General features: G+C 34.5%; 1 pseudogene; it reads right to left on the reverse strand.

Moving 5' to 3' along the window:
- Positions 1-13,194, reverse strand: part of LOC149156527 (non-structural maintenance of chromosomes element 4 homolog A pseudogene) — a 14,324-nt pseudogene extending 1,130 nt beyond the window's left edge.
- Between the last annotated feature and the right edge of the window lie 1,627 nt (positions 13,195-14,821).

Genomic DNA, 14,821 nt, shown 5'->3' on the forward strand with positions numbered 1-14,821 from the left:
CCTAATTATAGCCTCAAATTTGCTAGATTCTGCTTTTAAAATATTTTCTCTCTCCTTAGAAATCGAAGTCTTGAAGGGATGATAATGGTACCTTAATATACAATGTTGCACCATACTCTGATTGTTACCATTGCATGCAGTAGCATCTTCTTTCTCTCTCGGGGGCTTACTGTGGCCTTGTTGTGATCCTTTTACCCCACGAGAGGAATTTTCCAATGTCTGACTCAATGTTTCTTCCTCTTTAACTCTAGCTTGGGTATCAAGCCTTCTACCCATCCTTTCTATCACCTGCTTTTGGAGTTGATAGAAATGAAAATATTCAACCAAAGCTGGAAGGAAGGGCTTGAAATTGAGATTTCTGATTGAAGAACTACCGTGAAATGGAAAGAGAGCAAGAAAATATTTTCGTGTTGCATTAAAATTAGGGAGGGAAGGGAGTTGTGATTTCCCCTACCCTGAGAAGTCTGCTTTGTAATAGAAGAGGATGAAGGCACACTACAGTGGATATAAAGTCCCAAGACATATGCATTGTCAAATGAAACGTGTAGGTGCAGTGTGCCAATTAAGCGTGAGGATTGGGAGAAGTGACACATGTGGGAGAGTGGCCATATTATTGAAGAATTGTTTACATTGAGGAAGGACACCATTTTAATATGGTAAGAATGTCAATTCCAACATGGAGAGATTCCAACACCACTTTCTCATCTACATGAGGGAGTTTACAATTTGTATATCTTTGTCTCAATCCCATGGCGAATATATTAGTGTGAGGATCCATTGTTTCATGATCCATATGTTGGATGCTTTGCTGAATTTGAGCTTTATAAGGAAATCTCTTTAGATATCCAAAACATATCATAAATTTATTTGAACAATTATTGTCTTGCAACAATGTTTATTGATGATAAATTGATTGGTAATGTGCACATGCATAGAAGAGTGTGACTGATGGCATGGATACTCAGCCTTTTGCGTCGAAATGGCCACCTCTAAAGATAATATTTGGAATATCCTTTGAGCCTTTTTTTGAGATGGCATCCAAGAAGTTGGAGTGAAGACATCAAGGAACTCTATATTTTGACATATTCCAACTGAATCGCCAAACATGCAAGAGAAACTAAAACCAAGGGTTATATAAGTAATAGCCCCAGTGTATGGGAAATCCAGGCTTTTAGAGGAATATTTCCACATTTAATAATTGGATGAGGATGAATATTTCTGTTACACTATGTGTTGTTATTGATATGTTTGGACGTTTTAGGTGAACACTTGGCCCATCTTCAAGAACATCCAATAACGTTTGAGTCCAAGACAAATTTAAAGAGATCATTTATCAAATTAGTTGTCCAGCTATGAAAGACAATCAAGTTTTGGAAGAGATACATCGTAGTACTATCAAAGAAGATTGTGGACCGCGTTAGAAAATGGATCAAAAAGGTTTTCAGAATGTCTGCTAAAATTTGACATTTAGCATTGTCTTAGCATTTTCTTATCAACTTTCATGGAGGCAAAAAGTGACAGGAGAAACTTGCACAATAATGGCGGCCACTAGAATGAGAAACACAATGAATTAGCAAAATGGAATCTATTGCTATGATGACACATGGGAAGATACTTATTACTTTCAACGTGGTTGTACAGAAAAATTAGTTTTTGCCTTTGAGTATAGTTGATGTATCGTAATGTAGCAGTTGTTTCCTTGCTGCAAAAAAACAAATATATATCCATCTCAAGGTGAAAGAATAACACCAATATACCTTTGAATGATATGGGCTATGTTTTGTGCTCAACATCTAGGAAATTCTCTATCGGTCATAGTGCGATGAAGTGATGGGTTTGGGTTTTCGTGCCCGTGTTGTCAAAGTATATCGATACAAGTGATGAAAAAACATATGTTCAATTCCCTGGAACATATCTTATTTTCATTACTTGTCCAGGATAAATCTACGACCATAGTTGAAAAACGTAATCAAAAGAAAATAAATATGTAGTTTATTTAAACAAATGTGGCATGAGCAGAAAACGTATGCACCAAATTACAAAATGTGAAAGTCAAAGTTCTATATAAAAGTTTTAAATTAAAAAAATTTCAAATAGTTGCTAGGAAGTTTAACGAATGCAACTACCTAGCTCTCATCCAATGGCCATTCGAGGAGGGTCAAAGCCATCCATCAATATGAAGAGATATATAAAAGGAAACAGGGACTTTGAAGAAGGGATCCCTGATTTTTCATACCCAAATGTTGCCCGATTATTGAGCAAGGGCTTAACGAGTTAGTAAGGGTTTCCCTTTTGTTTTTGTTTCAATCTATTTTCATGCTTAGATTTTTTCTAATATGATTTCATTGGTGGACCTTAATATACGGTGCTGCACCATACTCTGATTGTTACCACTGTATGCAGTAGCATCTTCATTCTCTCTAGAGGGCTTACTGTGGCCTTGTTGTGATCCTTTTACCCCACAAGAGGAATCTTGCAATGTCTGACTCAATGTTTCTTCCTCTTTAACTCTATCTTGGGTACCAAGCTTTCTACCCATCCCTTCTATCACCTGCTTTTGGAGTTGAGAGCAATGCAAAAATTCAACCAAAGCTAGAAGGAAGGGCTTGAAATCTATGTTACTAGAAACTAGAAAGGGGAAACGAAATGAGAAACGACAACGAGACGAGAAACGGAGTTTGGAGATTTCACATTCAAGAAACAAGGAGAGAGAAAAACAAGACAAATATGAAACGTATAACCATGCATTTGTTTCACATTCAAGAAATGAGGAGAGAGAGAAAAACAAGAAAAATATGAAACATAAAACCAAGCATTCATCATTAACATTCTCGAATACCATGGTTTATAGGTAGTTGCTAATAAGCTTTAGCTACTCACATTGGCCATTCCTTAATACTTATAGTGATCAACAAAGCTTCCATTTCTCACATAAGCCATTCTTGAATACCCATGTTTGATCCTCTAGGCTGGCAAATACAATAGTGAAGAAACACTTGGCATCAAATTCAAGTTTGATTTAGCCTTTGCATTTTCCGGATGAGTACATGATCCCACATACATTGTATATATTCTTGGATGTGACATGAGTGGACCTCAAATTTGGGATCTATTGTATCATTTTCCACACAGTTATTGGGTTATTGTTTTCATGGTTGGGTAACAAGATGGTGGAGATTGAGTTGATCTCCATTGGATATAGAGCCAAAAATAGAGGGTTGTCTCGAACTATTGCCACTTGCAGAACCATAAATACTACAACATGTGTTTGAAGACAAAATCTAAAGAGAAAACTTTCAAAAATTTATCTTTAATCCATTATAATAGAAAACTAATCTTTATAATAATAAAAATAATATATTTTAAAAGTATAGTTGAACTAGATATTAAATTGCTAGTTTGTGAGAAAAAAAAAATTAACTAAATTATTTAACTACTAATTTATAAAAATATATATATAATATCTATACACATTACTAATTTATAAAAGAGATTTGATCCCTTTAGGGTGTTGGTATATCTGAAATTAAGATGGATCTAGGCTAGTATATATTATTTACCATAATTATTGTTAAAGTGTATAATGGCTATCTCATATTTGTATTTTCATTGATTAAATGATTATTATATGTAGTCATGTTTTATATTAATTATTTTAATGCATCATATATATGGTTTGTATAGTAAATTTATTTTTATGTTAAATTTTAATAGTTAAATTTAGATATTTTTTCTTGAGATTAGTTATTTTTTATTAATTTTCATTTTATTCTGTTGGATCCATTAAAATTTGTTATGTGAGTTAGTGTTTCCAATTAACAAGTGTGGTTGATCAATATAAATAAGTGAAATAAATTATTAAATTGTGATTTTTTTTAGTTTCTACTTAGTTAAATATTCTATATAAATATCACTTGTGGTTATAACATTCCAAACCATTCATTTTTAGTTGTTAAAAAAAATGTTATCACCCATGGTTAGAACTTACCAAACCATTCTTTTTTAGTCCCTAGATTTGTTTATGTTAAAATAACTTTTGAAAATATGTTATGACCAATAGTTTTGTTATATTCCATGGTTTTGTACTTTATATTCATTTAATTTTCTAGTGTTTGCACATGGTTTTGTTAGATTCCATGGTTCTGTATTTAATATTTATTTAATTTATTAGTTTTTTCTCATCAATTTTCTTTCACCTGGGGAATATGTTATAATATTTGGCATTTTAACTCAGTCAAAATAAAACAAAATCAAATCAAATAAAAAATTTAAAAAACATAAAATTCTCCAGTGCATAGTTTTTTCTTGCCCATGGTTTTTTCCCATGGTACTCCTAACCCATGGTTTTTGTCCATGGTATTTTTTTGCAATGTAGCCTATTCAAAGGTTAATAATTAAAGCAACCTAGATCCATTTTAACTATGGATCAAGCGTTGAGAGGATCAAATCTCTTCACTTAAAGAGGTTTGTAGCTCGAGAGAGAGAGAGAGAGAGATTTGATCTCTCTTGATGCTCAAGAGAGATAGATCTACGCTGGTTATTTATAAATGAAGAGGAGTATTTTCTTGTAGTAGTACTCCTATTTGTTTTGTATTTAAAATTTATTAAATGATGGATTTTTATTTTGATTTTTTTATTTTTGAGACTTCTTTATTTTTATAAATTTACAATTATTTCTATCACTATTTTTATGTAATTATGAAACTTTCCATATTTATCATAGTTGAAATTATGTTTGTATTATAGACATATTAATCAATAGCTTGTTGCTCTTAAGCTTTATTATTAAAAATTACCTAACATAATCTCTCTATATAGTAGGGTTTTGGGTGGGATTTGGGCTATTTTGACATGTATGAAATTATCCATCCGCATTTAGCCATCATAGTCCATCTATCGAAAAACGAACATGGATTATTCAATTGTTTCAAAGCCAAGAGGCAGAAGGAGGGAGAAAGGTGAGATACCACTTTGCTTATAAACAATTACTCCAAAGCGATTGCGAAGACCCGGGCATTAATCATTCGGGTCAAATCCATATTCCAATTCTGTGTCAGGCCAATATTATCACTGATGAAAAAAGTATTTATGGGATAAAACTATTAATGTACGGATAATAGATAATTATTATTTTCTTATATATTAAATTAATGTCTTTGGTTGATAATATTTAATATTATAGGTAGTTTAATAGTTGATAAAAGTTTATATAAGATGGTTTTATCAAAATCATTTTCGAATCATTTGAGAGGTTATAAACCCAATGGCAAAAAACAATATTGTATCCCAATGTTTATATAAAATAATTAATGAACTAGAAAAATTAACTAAATTATCTAACTACTAATTTATAAAAATATATATATAATATCTATATACATTACTAATTTATAAAATATATATAAAAAACCTTATACATTTAAATTTATAATTTGATATAAAAATACACATTTTAAATATTAGATACAATCACTAAATCCACTTTTAAATAAATGCAACACAAAAATAACAAAAAAAAATAATTGTAAAAACTTAACCATACACTGCTACACATCAATGGCTACAATTAAAAAAATAACATAACTTTAACTAATAAAATCCCTAAATAGCCAACGTTGTTAAAGATATATTAAGCACTATTGCAAGGTGATTTCACTAGGGAGAACAGCGAACCTATTTGCAACAAACCTGTTCAGTTATCACCTAAGCTATATATCGTTGACTTCTAACCATAGACTATGAAAATGCCTTAAAAAACTATCCAGAAAAGCTTTTTTATGATTCATGTCAAGGTCCAATCTTGAAGAGATCCGTATTACAAATGAACCAGACCATAAAACAGTTTCAAGAAATGAAAGGTTTTTGGAAAACCCAGTTTCTTCCATTAAAAAACGAAAACTACCGTATAAAACACTGTTTTTTGTACCATTCCATTTTTTATACGGTCTTTTTCAAAAACGAAGACTTTCGTTCTGTTTCTGGTAACAGAGTTTGAAATTGAGATTTCTAATTTAGAACTGTCATGAAATGGAAAGAGAGCAAGAAAATCTTTACGTGTTGCATTGAAATGAGGGAGGGTAGGGAGTTACCCTGAGAAGTCTACGTTGTTGTTTTTTCCATTGTTTTCCTAGTGTGGTATACTACCAAACTACTATAGCTATTATAAGAGTTCAACGTATATTTAATATAAATTTCATTGCTAATATAGTAATTGTGGGGCTAGTTCATTTGAAGCTAAATTCTTAAAAAACAAAACCCAAATAACATAATTTCAGGTGAAAAAGTTGGTAGATTGTTTGAAGCAATTGAAATCAAGGAATTAAAGGAGAGAAAGGGTACCTATGGAAGTATTTTCTTGGGCTCTTGGAAGAAGACCAAGGCTTCTGATCCTTCCATCGTGGTCCAAATTTTCCCAACAAAAATAGATCCATGTTTTGTGAGCAAGCCATTGAAGAGATCCTCCTCAATGTTAATTCTCAATGCATCCAACTATCGTGGTCCAAATTTGCCCAGCCAAAATAGATCCATGTTTTGTGAGCAAGCCATTGAAGAGATCCTCCTCAATCTTATTTCTCAATGCATCCAAATTCAACCATGAAACAATAACTGCCAGCGAATTACTGCAACATTTCATGTGAAAATATAAAACAAATTTGCAAATCAATTCTAAGAATGGTCATTGATCTAGAAACCCTAAAAATTGATCCAACGACCTGTACCTATTTCCATATAGCCACAGATCAGATTGTATTGTGCCCATGGTCTTTCCTTTTTTTTTCAACTACTCAACATACATTTCATGTGAAAATATAAAACAAATTTGCAAATCAATTCTAAGAATGGCCATCGATCTAGAAACCCTAAAGATTGATCCAGCAACCTATACCTGTTTCCATATAGCCACAGATCAAATTGTACTATGCCCATGGTCTTTCCTTTTTTTTCAACTACTCAACATTCATTCGAATACACTAAGGTGGGGAAGAAAACTTGTTCTGGTCTTTCCTTTTTTTTCAACTACTCAATATTCATTTGAATACACTAAGGTGGGGAAGAAAACGCGACATAATGGTCTTTCCTCTTTTTTCAACTACTCAACATTCATTCGAATACACTAAGGCACAGAATAAAACGCTGCAAAATGGTCTTTCCTTTTTTTTAAACTATTCAACATTCATTCGAATACACTAAGGTGGGAAAGAAAATGCGACAGAAAATAAATTTTTAATTTGGATGATCTTTAAATTTTTTAATTATAATTATTTATTTTTTTATAAATTTTAAAAACATTATATTTTATGAATATATCAAAATGTATGGAATGTATATTTTCTTATCTTATTGTATACTCATTTCAAAAGATTATATTTTTTATTTTTCAAAATTACAAAAATATTAACCATGTTGTAAGTTGTAATTTTAAACAAATTCAGATTTGGATTTTATATAATTAAACAAAAAAACTATAAATATTTTTTTATTAATGTTTAACTATCTAATACTAATATTATGGGTTTCCATGTTATTTAAACAAATGATATTTGGTTTTATAATTATTATGTCAAACTTTAAAGCTAAAAATTAACTTTTAACAATGCAATCTTTTATAACCAATTTGGATGTAGTTCATTGTTATGGCAGTAAAAAATGAATCTCATGAGTCAAATGAATCTCATGAGCCTGGTCCCACCCACACATTGGTATAGTTCCACCCATGGAACCATTGATCTTTCTCCATGAATCGGTAATATTGTACCAAGAAGCACCATAATGTATGGCATTTCTATTTCCCACAATTGAAAAAGCACCATAAATCCTTCTACATGAGCATTTTGCTTCTGTATTGTTGAACTAAACATGGCAAGACTTTCCTATGGCAACAAGAATTTCCAAAACCCTCATCCCCCTATCACAATATATCTTAGAATCCGTCATGTTGGAGTGTAGTATCCCTAGCAAGCATATAGGAGTGTAGGGGAACACAACCTCAAAGTCAATGGGAAGCCAAGGGGAAATGTTTGTGCATCTAAGAGGGATACCTCGATTACATAGATGTGGTTTTATAAGCTTTTGCATTAATCAAATGTATACTTGAGGGGGAATTCAGCCATAAAAAAATGCATGACTGAATTTTCATACACAAGGGTTGACTCTACTTTGAATTTTGATACTTTGTGTTTACTCACATTAATGGCATTACATATAACTAATAATTTGCAAGTCCTTGTCTCATTTGATCTCATTTTATTTCAATTGTGAAGTGACTAAGCCTTGAACCCCAAATCGTCATAGCTAAGATTTACAAAGTGTGCATTGCCTCATTTCCTCTCATTTTACTTCAGTTAAATGGAGCAACTATGCCTTAGCCCCAAACCCACACAACTAAGATTTGCACACTACAGAATCCTCTCTCTCCTTGGTATTGTACTTGGTTTAGATATACTTTTCTTAGAAGAGAAGCAATGTCTCACTAAATACATTACATGTTAACTTATCATCTAATCCCATTACATTTTCCAAGCATTGAGGACATTAATAAAATTTCAAAATTCAATTTCACACTCATTTGATGTAATCACCATGTTCCATCAATTTCAGGTAAACTCTACAAATAAATGTAAGTAATTATTTTGATTTTTTTCATTGATTATAAATTAGCAAGTGAGAAAACTGCAGATGCATCTTTATTTTTAAAGTACAATCATCCAAAAAACTCATCAAAGACTAAAGATAGGTTAAAACCTTTATGGAGTGAAAAATAGTGTTGGTATCCTCCAAAATAACACTACTTTCATAAGCTGGGTTCAGATTTTACCACAAATGCAAGAACCAAAGTGAGAAGCTTATTTTAAAGTTTTTATAACATGATATATTATAAAAAAAAATTGAAGAAGCACACAATACAAAAAAAAATTGTATCTAGTATCATTCTAGATAGAGAAAAGTACTCGTTAGGCTATCTATGACATGAGTAAGAATTGCTACCCACCTACTTTCAAAATCATCATGGACATTTAAATATTAAAAAAGGAATTGATTAGGCTACCTATGACTAAATAAGAGTTATTCCCCACCTTTCCAAACTATCATGTACATTTAAGCTATCATATTTTATCAACATCCTTTCTGTGATGCAACACGTTACAACTCTCCATTCTATTTATGCATTATATGAGTTGATGTACTTGTAAGGTGCATAAATTCCAAAATAATTGTCCAAATACCCATGTTTCCACTAAATTAATTGTTTAAGTAAGAGACACATTTTATTGTAGGAAGCATGCATCAATCAAACACTGCTCTACTCATAGTTTACAAACCCAACCAATTTTTCATACACAAACACATTCAAGACTAATCCACAATAGCAAATAATGCTCAAAACAGTATTCTTCATCAAACATCTACCAATGAATAAACAATGAGGAGACAAGAGACACATAGAATATGCGATAAACTAGGGCCAAAACCTCTCCAACATGAGAGGAAAACCCTAACGAGATCTTCTTCTTATATAGACTTCAATTGACGAATACCAAGACCATGGCCTAGACCCTTGACTCAATGATCTCTCCAAGACCAAGTCACAAGCCTTCTTAATTCAACTTCCTTATTTTTCCTTGAGTCAACGATGATCAGGCTTCTTCCTTCAATAACTCGACTATCCTTCAAATTCCAGTTCCATGGATCAGATCTGTAGTTCTTGGCCCTCTTGCATAAACCCTAGAACGTGTGGTTGACCAACCTTTTGAACCTTGATCTTCTTCACTTGGATGGTATGAACTCTTATTATAATTTGCCATGTAACCTTGCTTATCTTCTTCCTTGATTCGACTTCTTGGACAACAACAAGATCTTCGACCTTTTCTGTAGTAGATAGTTTTTCTTTCCTTCACACGTGTGGATCTATTAGCCCTAAAACAGACCCATAAACAACACCAAAATCGTCTCTCTTTGTTTCCTTCTCTTGGTTGGTTATCTTTGCACTTCTTATTACAGACTTACTTAACCAAATTTGCTTGTCCACAAATGGAGGATGAGCTACCCTATATATAGTGTTTTGTCCATCAAAAACATGTGCTAGGAAGTGCTAAGGAGTGTTAGGAGAACACAAGGGAGAAATAGGTGAAAATAATGCATGAAAACGAATGATTAAGATTTTGTGATAGGAAGTGTTAGTGAGTTCCAGGTGTGCTAAGGAGGGAGTGATAAGGTATGCTAGGCAGTGTTAAAGCATATTAGAAGCCAAGGAAACATGCCAAGATGTGTTAGGTGCTAGGGTGTGCCAATGCATGCCATAGAGTGTTATGGAGTGCCAGGGAAACATAAGGGAGCACTAGTTCAAATGCATGGAAATGAATGACTAAGAGTGTGTGACAAGGAGTGTCAGCGAGTTCTAGGTGTGCTAAGGAGGGGACAACAAGGTATGTTAGGTGGTACCAAGAAATGCTAGAGTGTTAGGGCGACATGCCAGGGTGTGCCAATGCATGTCAGGGGGTGTTAGGGAGTGTGACATAAACACAAAGGAAAACTAGTTCAAAATGGATGAAAATGAATGAATAAGAGTGTATGATAGGGAGTGTCAGTGAATTCCAAGTGTGCTCAGGAGGGAATGACAAAGTTATATGCTAGGTAGTTCCAATTCATGCAAGAGTGCCATGACATGTCAAGGAGTGGTACGGTATGATAGGGAGTGCTAAAGCATGCCATGGCATGTAGGGAATGCCAACATGTGCCACATAGTGCCAAGGGATTGTTAGACATGCTAAGTGTTATGCCATGTCAAGATGTAAATTATGTTGCTTAGTTGTTTTATGGCCATGGTTAGACGTGAGCCTTGACTTGGTAACTTCTTAAGTGAGATGAGCTAAGATTGGGCATGAGTAGCCTAAGATGAGTTATAGGCCATTCTTAGGTGAACAAGGGATAGTATAGTTGTAGTAACTGTAACTTGGTCAAGATGTTGTAGTCAAGGTAGGACTTGGTTGGTTCCCAAGTCTTAAAACCAATAAGGGTATTTATGAGGGCATGATAGCTAAGGAGTGCCAGGGCATGCAAAGGAATGAAAAGGCATGATAACACATGCCAGAAAATGTCAATGCATGTCGAGGAGTGTTGGGGAGTGTGAGGGCATCATAAGGGAGAACTAGGTCAAAGTGCATGGAAACAAATGAATAAGAGTGTCTTCCAGGTGTCCCAAGGACGAAGTGTATTAGGATAATTTCATAATAGGACTTGCAATAGGTAAGCCTACAATTATGATAAGGGGATGGAAAAAGCAATTTTAGACAAAGGGAGACTTTTGTCTAGGGACAACACTATTTTTTCAATGACTTGGTTGGGTTCCAAAGGCACAAAAAAAGTAAGTCTATCTATGAGGGCATGACAACTAGGGAGTGCCAAGGTGTGAAAGGAATGCCAGGAAGTGATAACACATGCTAGAAAGTTCCAAGGCATGTTAGTCATTCCAAGACATGCCAAGTGCTAAGGCATGCCAAGAGGTGTCAGGTGCTAGGGTGTGGCGCCAATGCATGCTAGGGAGTGCCAGGGAAACACAAGGGAGGACTAGTTTCAATTGCATGTAAATGAATGAATAAGAGTGTGTGATAGGGAGTGTTAGCAAGTTTTGGGTGTGCTAAGGAGGCATTGACAAGGTATGTTAGGTAGTGTCAGGGAAACACAAGGAAGGACTAGTTTCAATTACATGGAAATGAATGAATAATAGTGTATGATAGGGAGTGTTAGAAATTTTTGGGTGTGCTAAGGAGGCATCTCTAGACAAATTTTGGGAGGGTTTGGAGAAAATTTTGTGTTTTGGTGCAGACTTGCAATTTTTTGGCAATTTTTTGTCTAGCAGCACAGTAAGCTCACGCTTTGATTCTTCCTCAGGGCTCCAAATGATGTAAAATCAGCATTTTTGGAAATCTTATGACCCCATCTCAAACCCCATTTTCCCACTTTCCTGTTCTGGGGCTCAGGTTTTGAGAAATTTTCAAAAAAGAGGCCAAAAATCACCTTTCTACCCCTCTTTCCATTTCGTTGCGCACCTAGAGACACCTTCAAAGAATGGCCATATCTCAGCCAAAAATTGGTCATTTTGAGTGAAACAATAATCTAAAGACATCTACACTCTCCCGTATTTCCAGAAAAGGCTTCCGATCTAGATTTGGACTTCAGAAAGGCACTAAAAAATGGCCTCCAACAACTCACTGTACACCTGGAAATTTCTGAGATTTTTGTAAAATTTTCACTGTGTAATTTTTTGTAATTCCTAGTTTGACTCTGGTAAAAGTCAAAAGGGTGAAGTAGATGAATGTGAGGGGTAAAATTAAATGTAAATAATGGGTGGTTATTATTTATAAGTTATTTTGATTTAAATTTGACCTCATTTATGAGAGAGGTTGGAGTCAAAGTTAATTGTAGAAGTCATTTTTAACTTCCTTAGACATTAGGGTTTGGTTAGAACACCTCATGGAACAGTTCCTAGAGTCATTGATTCAACCCCTAAGAGTGGGGAGATGTTGTTTTGGTCTTTATGTATTAGTTTCTCAGTGATAGAACGAGTTGGATTTCAGAGGAGAGAACTATTGTAGCTTGTACTTGGACATTTTCTAGAAATCAAAGGACACAATTTGCAACTATTACCTAGGAATTCATGTGAAGTAAGTTTGTGATGTTATTTTTTCTCTGTTATAGCTTTATATGAAAGATATTACTCTTCTCTTTCCATTCATCAATTATTCAATGGTTTTCCTTACATTTTATAAACAAAATTCTTTGCATAAAGCTATGTTTTGATGGAAAAATCATTATGTGTTACTTTATTTCTTGCTTAATGAATTCATGTTTTATGCTCATTAATACCTTTCACTTCTTCTAAACACTACACTACACTGAAAAACCCTAAGATCCATCACAAAAGTAATGCTACCTTTCTCCTTTTTGTATTTTTTTTTGTAACCCTTTGATCCTCTGACCTAGCTACTTGGTTTTTCTCCCTTATCCAGCAACAAAACCCTAAATTTTCCAAAACACACTTGAACCTAGCTGTCTAGCCTAAAATCCTTTAAATTCCAGTCATCTCTTTGTTGTTATTTCATAGAGAGAGCCCTCTCTGGTTTGGTAGGGTTAGCTACCAAACTAAAATCTTGGTATGTGATTACCTCTGTCAATCTCCTCATCAGCCTGGGACATTGTGGAGGATAACAGAGGGCATTAAAACTAGGGAGTTCCAAGGTGTTCTAGTGAATGTAATGTTCCCAAGTCATGGAAAAATGTAATGCTATTTGTAAGGTCATGACTACCAAGGTGTGTTAGGGAATGCTAGGGCATGCTAACATGTTCCATATAGTACGAAGACATGTCAAACAAGATAAGACGTGCCAAGTGCGAAGGCATGCCAAGATGTACAAGGGTGTGACAATGCATGCCAAGGACTGTCACGGGAACAAAAGGGAGGAACAAGTTAAACTACAAGTAAATGAGCACATAATAGGGTTAATAAGTCACCAATTTACCTTTTCCATGAGGGTCATTCTAGGAATGATGATGAACATTTATTGATTATCACCAAAAGTAACCAAAAAGATCATTGGTGACGGTCAATAAAATATCGTCACTAGAAGTGTCACCAAAGAGAGAATTAGTGATGATCATTTAACGACCCTCGCCAAAAGTGTCACCAAAGAGAGAATTAGTGATGATCCTTTAACGACCCTCACCAAAAGTGTCATTGAAAATGGTTTTGGTGACAAACCTTAAAGGACCATCACTATATACACTTACAACAACGATTTTTTAAAGACTGTCACCATATGTCACATTGGTGACAGACCTTAAAGGTTCGTCACAGGCATGACCCTCATCAATGACCTTTTTTCTTGTAGTGGGGAGCATGGACTCGATCATGGGAGCTCAATCAGCACTTCAGCATATCAGAGAATTTAGCATGCACTTAGCGGGAGCATGACCCTTTGCCCTTAATGACAAAGGGGGAGAGTGACTTGGTGTGGTTGTTGCCATCAAGTCCAAAGGGGGAGATTTTTGGCATTATGATGTATGTATTGTACTTGATGGAAACCCTCTTGTATATGGTAACTAGATGAATCTACAGAAGAGATATCAGATGTGACAGAATGCATGATAGGAGTGTTTACAAATGTGATGAAATGCAGGGTAACTTCAAGGAATCAGTTCAGAAAGCAACTCACTCAGATAACAGATCACAGTACTGCAGGTTAACAGCTCAGAGTTACAGATCAGACTACACAGAATGAAGAAAGAGAGGTATATGCAAGTTCACCATTGACCAAGCTGCGTATACACATGGGTTCACTATATACAAGTCGCGTATACGTACACACGCACTTTCACAAAAGGAAAAGCACGTATACCTTGGAAAACTAAATGTTTGGTCCATGGTATTTTGATCCATGGTATTGGTCCAAGGTATCGGGTCCGAGGTATTGACCCCAGGTATTTGGTCCAAGGTATTGGTCCTAAGTGGTTTTGGTCCATGGTATTGAGAAAGGCCTAAAACTATAAAAGGAGGAGAAGATCATTAGGCCAAGTGTGCAAGTATCGAATATCTGATATAGTGTGAGATCTAATATGCAGGTTATTGGCTTATGGTGTCATGCTTGATCTGAACCGAGGAAGAACCTTAGCGCTTGATGAAGGATAAGATCTAATGATGTTTCAGGATCTTAAGGCTTGAAGTGAATTATCTTTATGTGGTTTGATCATGTATCTGAATAACTGGCACATGTTGTAGTCTATAAATATGATGATCTGGGTATGATTGAAGTCTGGAATAGTTGTT

The sequence above is a fragment of the Pinus tabuliformis genome, chromosome 9 (genome assembly GCF_031772625.1).
Source record: "Pinus tabuliformis cultivar Carrire ecotype Pingquan chromosome 9, CPIR1, whole genome shotgun sequence".
NCBI classification, from domain to species: Eukaryota; Viridiplantae; Streptophyta; class Pinopsida; order Pinales; family Pinaceae; genus Pinus; species Pinus tabuliformis.